The following is a 12240-nucleotide window of genomic DNA, read 5'->3' as shown; positions in this document are numbered from 1 at the left end:
TTGCTGATAAAACAAAACTGGTGAGAAATGTAATGTGTGAGAATTCAGAGTCTGCCAAGTGGTACATAGAGGTTGAATGAATGAGGAAGAAGGTGTGAAATGAAATATGTGAGAAAATTTTACTATTTATTTGGTAGGCCTCACTCCATTTCATTTATATAATTGCTTACAGTGCCATGGGAGGATGCAGTGCTGGAGGGCTATGAGTGCAAAAGTAACTGAGGTATGCTGAGCTTGCAGCTGATGTGCAGTCACGTGGCTGAAAGGCAAGAGTCCGACCAGTTGATGTAGGCTGCAGAGGACTTGTAGTTACGTCGACATCAAGACTACTCCAGGAGTTGAGAATGCGAAGAAAGATACACCAACAAGCAGTCAAAGATCTCTCCAGAGCTGCTGAAAAGGGTAGTCAGTGACTCTGGATGAGGAGAAAGGATTCCACTTGGGCACCCAAGTGAGTGAAGGGCATTTAGGGGGTGAGCCTGGGATGCCAGGATTCACTGCTGAACCCTTCGGAGGTGTCGTGGGTCTACCATCAAAACACTGAGGAAGAAGGGTGCCCACTTGATAACCCTGAAGATGCCACCACTCACTTGGTTACCTCACAGAGTCTAGGCAGCAAGTGTCAGGAGTGCAATAAGGGATATTAAGATTTAGTCCGACATAAAACATACCTAATGGTAAGAATAGTAAAATAATCTCTTTTAAGTGATGGGAAACAAATTGATCTACAGAAAGATATGGGTGGACTGGTCGATGAATTGCAGAAAATCAGCATGTAGGCTATCAAACAATTGGAAGGCACAAGGTACTTGGCTTTCATTGTAAAAAAGTTTGAGTACAAGAATAAGAAGTCACGCAACTATTGTCCGATGTGTTGGTTTGATAAAACAGAAGTGAAGTTTCAGTCTCTGAACCTAGAAAGAACACATTTGCCTTGGGCCCAGTTTACAGAAATCAGGTGTGGCCAGTGAGGGGACATCGAATAGGTTGGTCCTGTGTGGCAATCTGGATGCCTACAAGATACAGGAAAGGGTACTGGGAGGCTAAGAAGCAAAGTAAATGCTGGGAAGTTTTTTTAAAGTTGGTTGAAGAATGTACAACTAGTAAACAAAGTCTCAAGAAAATAAAGTGACCATCCAGGATAGGGATAAGGAGATACTTCACTTACAGGGATGTAAACCTTTGGAATTCTCTACCTTTTAAAGATGAAATTGATAGATTTTTGCTACTAAAGAAATTAAGAGATATGGGAATTGGACAGCAATCTGAAAGTATGTGATTACTATATTGAATGGAGCTGTACTGTTGGTTCCAGTACTATATTTCAACATTCTTGTGAACTTGTCTGTACAATTTATGTAGTATAAAAGTAGAAATTTTGCTTTCTCACTACAGCATCAACTTAAATTAAACTGAGAATTTCAAAGGCCAAAGGAAGTATATATATAAAATTGCAGTGACATCATGACCCTTTCTTACATCATGCACAACTTTATAACCAGCTTTGGACTTGGTAAGTTAGAAAACAATTAATTCAAAAGTTTTGATTTTCCAGTCTCCAGCCTTTAAGAACAATTCCCCCAGCTGGATAAAGTGAATTCATATTTACTTTGCTTGGAACAGTGACTTCATAAATTTAGTTCAAAAACTATGACAGAAATAGAACACAAGAATATCTTAAAAAATTTGTGCAACATCATGGCATCCACGGGACAAACACTACAGGCATGCAGCACCATAATGCCTGACTGAAAATCTGGGATGAAGGAGCCACATCACATTTGGGTGTTGTGATGGAACAGTCATCAGTGGGACTTGCACAATTTGCTGAAATTACGCTGCACGGTTTGTCTTTAAATTTCAATGACTATCAGACTAGTTTATTTAATGTTCTAATTTAATGTCCACAATTCATTCTGCTGGAGTGTTTTTACAGTTGTTGTTTTACTTCCTTGACTAATTAATTTACAATGCCTCACCAATACTTGCTGAATGACTTGAATGTTAATGCTGCAGCTGGCTTATGGTAGCTTGCTGCACAGATATTTTTGGTCCTGCAATAATCACAATTGAAGAACAAAGCCTTTTTGGTAGTTTCCGTAGTGCAAATTGGAAAAAAAAAGATTTCATTCTTGTTTCACAAAGTTCCAATTGAATCATGTATCTCCAATTATATGTGTAAGATTCATTTTTGAAAAAAAATGTTCTCTCCATTTAATCTTTTCTCTCATACTTTATATTCTGACAAAAAGCAGGTAGGTAAGTCTTCAAAAGATGCATGAAGATTACACGGGTTGATTCGATTTCTATTGTTCCCTCCAATTAACCAGTAAAACACATGGATGCAATTTTAATCTAAACTACCTGTTGCAAAAGATAGGAGTGATTTTATTTTTGATTCAAATTTAATTTATGAAAACTCTTGTGGTTCTTAAAGCATGATGCCTTCTTTAACTCTCATGATGTTCCAAGGGAATGCATGCAAAGCTGAATCTGATGTTATAATGCAGCTTCCCCCACCCTCTTTGCTCACTGTTCTCCAAAAGGTTGAAATTAGTTGATAATGATATGATGTCCTTGCAATTCAATTATCAAAAACAATTAAAAATGTTTTAAGTAATCTGCTTGCAATATTCAAAAGTGCTGGAGATATTCAGTAGGTCACACAGCATCTATAGGAAGCAAAAGGATATAACCAATTTTTCAGGCCTGAGCCCTAATGTTGACTAGTATTACACCAGTGCTCTGTGGCAGAATGATCACCAAAATATGTAATTATTTATTCACTTTTCAGTGTTATATTAGGCCTGTAGATGAAGTGTTCTGTCCTACAAAAAAAACCCATCTTTTTTAATTGTGAAGAAATTAAAGATAAGATACACCTCTCATGCAGGAACTCCCCGTTAGGTTGCCTGATTTCACCACCTTTGTGATACCCTCCATCACCCCAACACAATTATCAGATCAACCCGAACATTCTCTTGATTGTGAACCCCGTTTCTCACATCTCCATCTTGTGTACAGTAATTCCATCCCTGATATTGAACTTAATCTGCTCATGCCCATAAACTGCTGATAATCTCACCCACCCACCCCACCCTAGTTCCAGTGACTTAATCCAACCCTTGAGTCACATGAGAAGAATAGATAAAGGGTTTTCATCATGTTAGGGCTTTTGGATCCACGCACTCTAGAATTTTCCAGTGGCACGCCTCAGTGACAAGGGTCACTGAGCCACATTGAAGTTTCACACCTCTCCAGATGCAAAAGGTTTTCCAGGCTTTTGCATTTTGAAGGAGAGCAGAGGGGATCTTCCTGTTCCAGAGCTTATGGGAAAATGCTGTGGAAAAATATACTTCCATGCTTCCAATAGTGAATACAATTCATTCCCTTAAAAATGATTTAGGCTAAATTGATGGAAAGATTGTACATAGATGCAAGTTTGCCTTCTTTCATTTTCACGAGTTCTCTCATGGCTTGGCTGAGGTTTGATAGCAACAGTGGAAAGGCACGAAGGGAAGTAGTGTTGTGAAACATATCTTAAACTTTGCTCTATTCAAATTCTCCCCTAGTTTTATTTTATGCTGGGTAAATGTTGTGAAGTAATTCACAACATTATATGATTGCATTTATTTTTCACAATTTATTTTCATAGTTCACAGCCAGGTCATGTGTTTCAGGAAGCTTCTACTCTGTGAAGACTCAGATTTTTGTGCCAAACCTGGAAGACGAAAGAAAAATCATATATTTTGAGCTCCTCTCCCTTCTCCCTCTGCTCTCTCTTCTTTTAAAGCAGGCCCTCATTATGGAGGATGACTTTCTTGCACTCTTGCTTTGGAAGGTGACTGATTAACCTTATGTAATTCTTCAACAGGTTAAGCAGAAGATGTGGTCTGCTCCTTCCGTGATTTATGCATGGTTGCTATATGCTCCAAATCGATGACCTCCTGGTTCTCAGCACCACCTCAAATGCTGTTCTTTCTCTTTCCATGGTCCTGGACCCAATATTCTTTGGAATGAGAGAGACAATTTCATGTCTTCAAGAAGGTTTGGAGCTCCTTTGAATCATTTTCTCTGACTTTTATTCCCATGAAAACCCTATTGATCAACAAAATGGACACTCTTGTAAAAAAAAGTCTCTCTGACGATTATGGAATTGATCAACAATGAATGTTCTACAGAACAGGCTCTACAAGGTCTGTTTTAAATCACCAATTTTTAAAAAATCTGATGGAATATTATAATTTGTTGTTTGCTGATATGGGAAAATTTGAGGTTCTTGTGCTTTGAAATATATTAAAATATATTTTTTTGCTTTAACTATATTCTTAATCAATTAACTACATTTCAGAAAATCATTAGTTTTCTTGAATTCTGAATATTATCAGACAATTAATATCTAGTCAACATAAAAGCTATTACATTTGAGTAATCTGTCTTGCCAAGATAGTTTTATTAATTAGAGAGAACATAAATAGCATTGTGAACAATTAGTATGGCTAGGAACGGAGGCCTAGATAGGCAGTATCATTAACCTGCTGCTGACTGAATTTTCAGAAAACAATTTGTGGTTAAGTAAGCAATGGTACGAGATATATTAGTGACCAGTGTAGATATTGAGTTCCACAGCACTCAGCATTTGGAAAGATGGCAAGAGTAGAAGAGCTGTCATGTGGTTGAGTCTGGAAATGAAGAAAGTCTACATTTCCATTGCTAGTGTTGGGCTTAGTCTTTGTCCAACCAAAACCTTTGGAAGGGTCCCTCTTCCTGATTTATTTCCAGCCATCTTCATCAGGATAAGGAGGCATCAGGAACCTTGCTGTTCTGAACAATGCTAAAAGAGCAATTTGTAATTGCATGAGGCACGCAGTGAGAGAAAGAAACATGCAGAGTCGAAAGTGATTATATGGGGGACTACACTGGTGATCCTGATGTGATTTACTGGATACAGCCTTGAATTGCACATGCTCGGGACACCAGCTCAAAGATGATAGAACTTTCTTTCAATTTGTAGTCACCCATGTAGTCACTTTCGACTCTGCATGTTTCTTTCCCTCACTGTATGCCTATTGTGGCTACATGGGTGACTACAAATGGAAAGAAAGGATCTGCAATTCAGGGTTGTATCCAATAATTTCAGCAAAGGTAGCCAATGGACTCAGTTGTTTGTTCTTCCTTAAACATTAGGCAGGTGAGTTGCTATTCACCTCTCTCATGTTTCTTTCTTTTTCTCTTTTTTTTCTTTGGCTTGGCTTCGCGGACGAAGATTTATGGAGGGGGTAAATGTCCACGTCAGTTGTAGGCTCATTTGTGGCTGATGTCCGATGCGGGACAGGCAGACACGGTTGCAGCGGTTGCAAGGGAAAATTGGTTGGTTGGGGTTGGGTGTTGGGTTTTTCCTCCTTTGCCTTTTGTCAGTGAGGTGGGCTCTGCGGTCTTCTTCAAAGGAGGTTGCTGCCCGCCGAACTGTGAGGCACCAAGATGCACGGTTTGAGGCGATATCAGCCCACTGGCGGTGGTCAATGTGGCAGGCACCAAGAGATTTCTTTAGGCAGTCCTTGTACCTTTTCTTTGGTGCACCTCTGTCACGGTGGCCAGTGGAGAGCTCGCCATATAACACGATCTTGGAAAGGCGATGGTCCTCCATTCTGGAGACGTGATCCACCCAGCGCAGCTGGATCTTCAGCAGCGTGGACTCGATGCTGTTTAAGGAAGTAAAAATTCCCATTTATTCCCGAAATGAAGAATAAATGCAAACTATTGATGAAACCTGGTTCTTTAGTTTCAGGATTAGTTCATACACTGTTTTTCACACATTAAATGACTGCATATTTTTATCTTGCTATCACTCAGGGTTTTTTTTTCTAAAAATAGATTGACCACAGGTCTGACATTTGTGGTAAAATGGAAATTTCAGGTTTTCTTTGGTTATTCACCCATTCTGATTTTCAGGAGAACTTTAAGTTATACTGTAACCCTTCCCATAACAAATCACACACCTTATGAATATATAATTGGTGAAGAGTCAAATGATACTGTCAATACAATTGATGCCATGTTTATCTCTGTCTAATTATTGATACCAATTATTCATGCTGTCCAAATTAGGATGTGGACTTTCAGGTGGTTTTTGAGGTGTTCTTCAGCAGTCCGCATGTAGAAGGTGCTTGTCCTGTGTCACGAGATTGGATTGAGCTACTTTGGGGTTGAAATTTTTTATTTCACACAAAATGGGAGACAAGTTAGCTCTTTGATCCTAGACTAGCTTTGTGATCAATCCCATCAAGATAATTCCCTATTTCCCTGTAACCCATTACAATTCTTATGCTGAAGCAAAGTCAATATCTCCTCAATCCTATTTTCTATTTGCCATTGCTGTTCTGTGAGGCACACTGATGAAATCAGATAGTAAGTTATGAATCTATATGTTGATTTCCTTCTAGCATTAGTTCAAATTATTTTTTTTTTAATTGTTCTTTGCATGCTGGATTGCCAACAGTTGTATAAAACATTGGATCCATTTCTTTTCACTTTTTCAGGTCTTCATAGCCTCTAGATCTAATGATGATGTTGTTGGGCTAATGTCTACTGTTTGGTGGAGATGATCCACTCTGCAGTTAAGTCACAAAAAAATATAAATTCATACAAGAATTATCAGCTATTGAGTTCAAGTTCAAGTTTATTTGTCATCAGATTGTAACAGTAAAACCCAATGAAACAGCATTCTTTGGTCCATGGCACAGAACAGAGCAAAACAAGTTTACAGACATAACATGCATACAAATGATACATGTACACATCAATTATGTGCATAAATTAAAATATTATTAATTAATAGTCGAGTCACATAGACTTGTTTTTGCAGTCATTCAGCAGTCTCACTGCCCGTGGGAAGAAACTAAAGCCTTGCCCACCTCAGCCTTCTAAGGAAATCCAGTCATTGTTGCAACTTCCTGTTAAGTGAGGAGATGTTGTGTGTCACTTCTTAAGTGGACATCGAGGAACTTGGTGCTGTCCGTTCACTCGATGACTGAGCTATTAATATGTAGTGAAGGGTGGTCATTCCTGATCCTCCTGAACTCCACAATCATTTTCTTTGGTTTGTTCAGGTTGAGACTCAGGTTGCTATTCTTGCATCATCTCACATGATTTTCAACTTAAGTCAAGTTAATTGTAATCTGATTGTCAAAGTACAACCTGATGAAAGAGCATTCTCCAGTCTTTGGTGCAAAACACATGCAGGCATACAATGAGACTTAACTCACATACAGAAAAACAATGCTGATAAGTACTTCATCCATACAAATAAATAAATATTGTTTCATAAATATGAGAGTGCCAGATGGTTCATGTGAGCAGTTCCTTTGGTCATTCATCTTTTTCACTGACCATGGGAAGAAGCTATACCTCAACCTTGTGGTGCGGGCTCTGATACTCTTGCATCTCTTCCCCAACAGGAGCAGTTGAAAGATGCTGTATGCAGGGTGGAAGGGGTCATCAATGATTTGGCTCACCCTCTTCAGACAATGATCTTGGGGGGGTCAGGGAGACCCCATTGATCCTTTCTGCCACCTGTTGCTCTCTTCCTAACAAGTGAGAAGATGTTGAGTGTCCACGATAGTGAATAGTTAAGTGAACTCCAAGGAACTTGGTGCTCTCCACTCTCTCCACTACAGAGTTATTGATATATAGTGGAGGGTGGTCATTCCTTGTCCTCTAGAAGTCCACGCTCATCTCCTCTGCCCTGTGGATGTTGAAATTCTAGTTGTTACTCTCACACCGTTTCACGAGATTTTCCACCTTTTTTTTGTAGTGCAAATTATCATTGTTGGTGATGAGGCCGACTACTATTATGTCATCTGCAAACTTGATGACATTGATGATGCTGGATCTGGCAATGCCATGGTAGGTCAGTAGCATGAACAGGAGCAGGTTGAGCTCTGAGGTGCACCAGTGCTTGGTGCGATGGCGCTCGACGTTCTGCTACTGACTCAGACACACTGTGACCTTTCCATTTGGAAGTCCAGGGTCCAGAGAGAGAGATCAATGTTGAGTCCCAGCGAGGACAGCTTCTCCACTAGACTCTTGGGTATGATTATATTAAATGCCAAGCTGAAGTCAATGAACATCAGCCTGGGATATAAGGTGTTGGTCTCCAGATGGGTTAGGACAGAGTGGAGGGACAAGGCTGTAGCATCGTCAGTGGAATGGTTCTATCGGTTGGCGATTCATATGGGTCCAGTGTCGCTAGGAGTGTGCCTTGATACATTCTATCCCCAGAAGCCCAAAAAACTTCATGATGGTGGAGGTCATTGCCACTAGGCAGTAGTCATTGAGGCCTGTTACTGTTGCCCTCTTATGTATTGAGATAACGATGGCAGCCTTGATAACTTATCTTTTATCTGACAAAACAAATGCTCCTTTTAAATTTCATGACATGAGCAGGAATGAATAAATCATAAAAGACATCATTAAACATTGTTAATCCTATTTCAAACACTGTGATATTATTATCATATTCTAATTAAAAGAATGATTCATCACCATTGTCCCCATGCTGAAAAAGTCATCTATGCCCTGCCTCAATGATTACCACCCTGTCGCACTCACATCCATCATCATCATGAAGTACTTCTAGAGGCTCATCATTGGGCCCATCAAGCTCCTGCTGCCCCCGTCACTGGACCCCCTGCAGTTCTCATACAGTTACAACCACTCTATGAATGATACCACCACCCTCCATCTAGCCCTCACCCACCTGGAAAATAAGGACTTGTATGCTCAACTACTGTTCATTGACTTCAGCTTGGCAATCAACACCATCGTACCTCAGTACCTGAAAAGAAAGTTGAGACTGTTGGGTCTAAACACCTCCCTCTGCAATTGGATTCTTGACTTCCTGTCGGAGAGACCTCAAGCAGTCCAGATTGGTAACACCACTTCAAAGACCATCACACTGAACACAGGGGCCCTCTAGGTCCACTGCTGTTCACTTTGCTGACCCAAGACTGTATGGCTAAATACAGTTTGAACCGCATCATCAAGTTCGCTGACAATATGACTGTGGATGGCCTTATTAGTAAGAATGAGGAGTCAGCCATACAGGGATAAGGACTGGTGCAGAGCTAACAACCTGTAAGTGAACGCTAATGAAACAAAAGAGATCATTGGGCTCGGGGTAACCACGCTCAAACTCAGTCATGGACTCATTTAAAGACTTACTTTTGTACTTTATTGATTTTTTTTCTCTGTATTGCACAGTCAGGTTTTTTTTAAATTTGTTTACATGTGTACGTTGAGTCAGTGTTCTTTTACACTACTTATAAGTGGTAAATCTGCCTTGGCCACAGGAAAAAATAAATCTCAGGGTTGTATGTCATATTTTGACAATCAATCTGAAATCTGAATAATCACATTAACATCCTGGGCTTTTCCCTCAATCCACTTCTTTTAGTTATCTCCTGCTTTTTTATCTTCTCTAAAGATAGCCTGGAATTTCCTGGATTAGGGAAGTGCTTTAAAAATTCTTGGCATAGTGTACTGCTACTCAAAAATCACCATAAATAATATGAAGACCTTACAAAACACTTAAATTTCCTAATTATTAGAGAACTGCCCATTTGTTTAAAATATTGCTCCATGGACAAAATTTGGTTTTACATCTGAAGATAAACATATCAAGCAAACATCTCGGTACTGTACTTTAAAAAGCAATTTTCAACAATGGGCATAGAGATAAAAGGAGAAGGAAACTGTGGGATGGAGAGAATAATGCATCTTGACTAGAGAGAAAGTATTTCAAAGACTTTGACAAAGTAGAAAGGAGAAGTTGCTGTAGAATTAAGTTGGGGAGTGATTATTGGGAGTGGACGTCTGTAAGTTCTTAGCAAAGGCTGAGATTCTGGTTGTAGCATGGCAGAAGAAATTGTATTTGGAAGTATAGAAATGATTAAGTGCACAAAAAATATGGAAGCGCGCACACAACTGGACATCAAAAGGCACTGGGAGAAAGTAACAGAAAGATTTCGAAGTTATGCCTTTATCTGGAAGTTAATTCTTTGCCCATGAGGAAGCTGACATCAAAGGGCATGGGAGATATGGATTTTAGCATGGGCGAGAATGTAAAGTTGAAATAAGATAAATAAATTATGTAGAACGGAAAACCAAAAAAGACAAAAGTGGACAAATACATGGATTGATTAGAGGCAGAGGTGTAAAAACAGAGTGAGACAGCCTGTCATAGATTAAACAAAACAGAGGAACTACAGGCTCAGAAGCAGGGGAAAAGTGGAGTAGACCACCACATATCCGCACCTTTGTGCTAAGTCTGGACTGCAGAATATTGCCATGAAAATCAGAAATGAAATAGAAAAATCGCTGATTTATTTTCACTAAAGTAGGATTATTTCTTTTTATTTGCATGTCAGAAGAGTTTACATACCTTTACTTTAGTTTGTACTTTTGAGAAAACTTTTCCAAAGAATGTTGCTGCTTCAGCAAAATGTGAACTTTTGGTCCTGAAAGGAAGTTTCTGGCTTTTTTTAAGGAAGCAGAAATCCAAATATTCTAAAAATATTCACACCTCATTTGAAGATGCAGACAATGGCTATAACACATATGCTAGACAGAGAGCTTCCTGAACTAAAACCAGCATCACAAAAAAACACATACATTGGGCCGAACAAATAAAAGCTAGTAGTTAAAGAGTAAGTTAGTGTCAATGTATTTAATTTACTACAACTGGCTTGAAGCATGTCCTGTGATGTATGGGAAAGAGTAAGATTGAAAATAGGGAGTTCAAATAACAAATATTTAAAAAAAAAAGGCAAAATAATATACATTTAGATAGAACAATATTGATATCAGTAAGCCCATTTCAGGCTGCTCTCTGAAGCAATTATTAAATATGCTCTTCTTGTACTAAACTTTATTAATGCAACACATTTTTCTGAAAATACAGATGCCAAAACGTTATTCTAAATTATCTAAAAGCATTGTTTGAATATTTTATATTTGCTGTAGAGTGAGAAAATACTTTTTATGATTTGACTTCAGGATGAAAAGGGTGTAGTTTTGGAAGGCTCCATTCATGACACAAAGCTGGGAAAGCCAAATGTGGACACCTGAATGATTTACCGAAACCTACATGGATAAGTAAATGAAGAAAGCCAATAATCCCACAACAGACACACAGTGCAATTGTCTACATCTTCCATGGATCTTGTCTCTTTTATGAAATCAGCTGAACCATGATGGGACTGGAATCTTTCTCTTTAGAAGGGATTGGCCAAGGTCCAAGAATGTGCTGGCATTGATGGTTGATATAGATAAGGATTACTTGTTCTTAAAATTTAAAATCATTAAAAAATGGAAAGTCATAGAGATTTGCATTTTTTTCTTGCTGTGTTAACTTTTACTCACTCCTTTAAGTCCAATTGGGCAAGCACCAATATGCAAAGACAGAAAGAGATGGTCTAATCCAGGACTAAGGTACTCTCTCTGCATGATGGATTTTTAGGGAAGTTTTATATTGTAGATCAAATTTGCTGTTGCAACTTAACTTGAAAGAAGAATTGTTTTCTAATTTTATCTTCACATGAAGGAGGAAAATAAGTAGTTTTGGACCTAAACGTTGACCTTTCATGGATGTTGCTGAGTTCTTCCAGCATCCTGTGTGTTGCTTCAGGTAGTTTTTGACATGACCTTTGCTGATCGTTGTTACATGACTGATGTATTCCTGCAAATATTGAGCAAAGGGAGTTAGGAATATAGCATCACAAATCTGATTATTTCTTTCAGGAGATACTCTTCAGTTACCCAATAAATTCATACAATGAAAACCAACTGCAATCCATTTTGAAATAATTAAAGTTTAAGATATTAATTAGATAAATAATTTCAAGCCAAGTCTTTTGTCATCTAATTGTACAAGTACAAACCAATGAAACAGTGTTCTCCGGTCCTTGGTGCAAAAACATGCAGATACACAACCAGACATAACTCACATACAGACAAACAATACATATGCAGGACAAGTATTACCTCTATACAAATAAATAAATATTGGTTTGTATAAATGAGTCTTTTGGATGGTTAGTGTTGGCAGTACCTTTAGTCGTTCAGCATTCTCATTGCCCATGAGAAGAAGCTGCTCCTCAGCCTGGTGGCGCTGCCTCTGATCCTCCTGTCTCTCTTCCCCAACAAGAGCAGCTGAAACATGCTGTGAGCAGGGTGGAAGAG

At 38.8% G+C, this 12240-nt stretch overlaps 1 long non-coding RNA gene across 2 annotated transcripts; it reads left to right on the top strand.

Moving 5' to 3' along the window:
• Positions 1-1568: 1568 nt before the first annotated feature.
• On the top strand, positions 1569-11369 carry LOC138752741 (uncharacterized). Of its 2 annotated transcripts, XR_011350891.1 has the most exons (4): positions 1569-1845; positions 3875-4196; positions 7458-7593; positions 11056-11369. It is a non-coding gene; the product is annotated as an uncharacterized lncRNA (long non-coding RNA). The 2 variants fall into 2 exon arrangements; XR_011350890.1 differs by lacking the exon at positions 7458-7593.
• The last annotated feature ends 871 nt before the right edge of the window (positions 11370-12240 follow it).

The sequence above is a fragment of the Narcine bancroftii genome, chromosome 2 (genome assembly GCF_036971445.1).
Source record: "Narcine bancroftii isolate sNarBan1 chromosome 2, sNarBan1.hap1, whole genome shotgun sequence".
In the NCBI taxonomy this organism is placed as follows: Eukaryota; Metazoa; Chordata; class Chondrichthyes; order Torpediniformes; family Narcinidae; genus Narcine; species Narcine bancroftii.
Note: the sequence above shows the minus strand (reverse complement) of the source record. Positions and strands in the feature narration are given on the sequence as shown.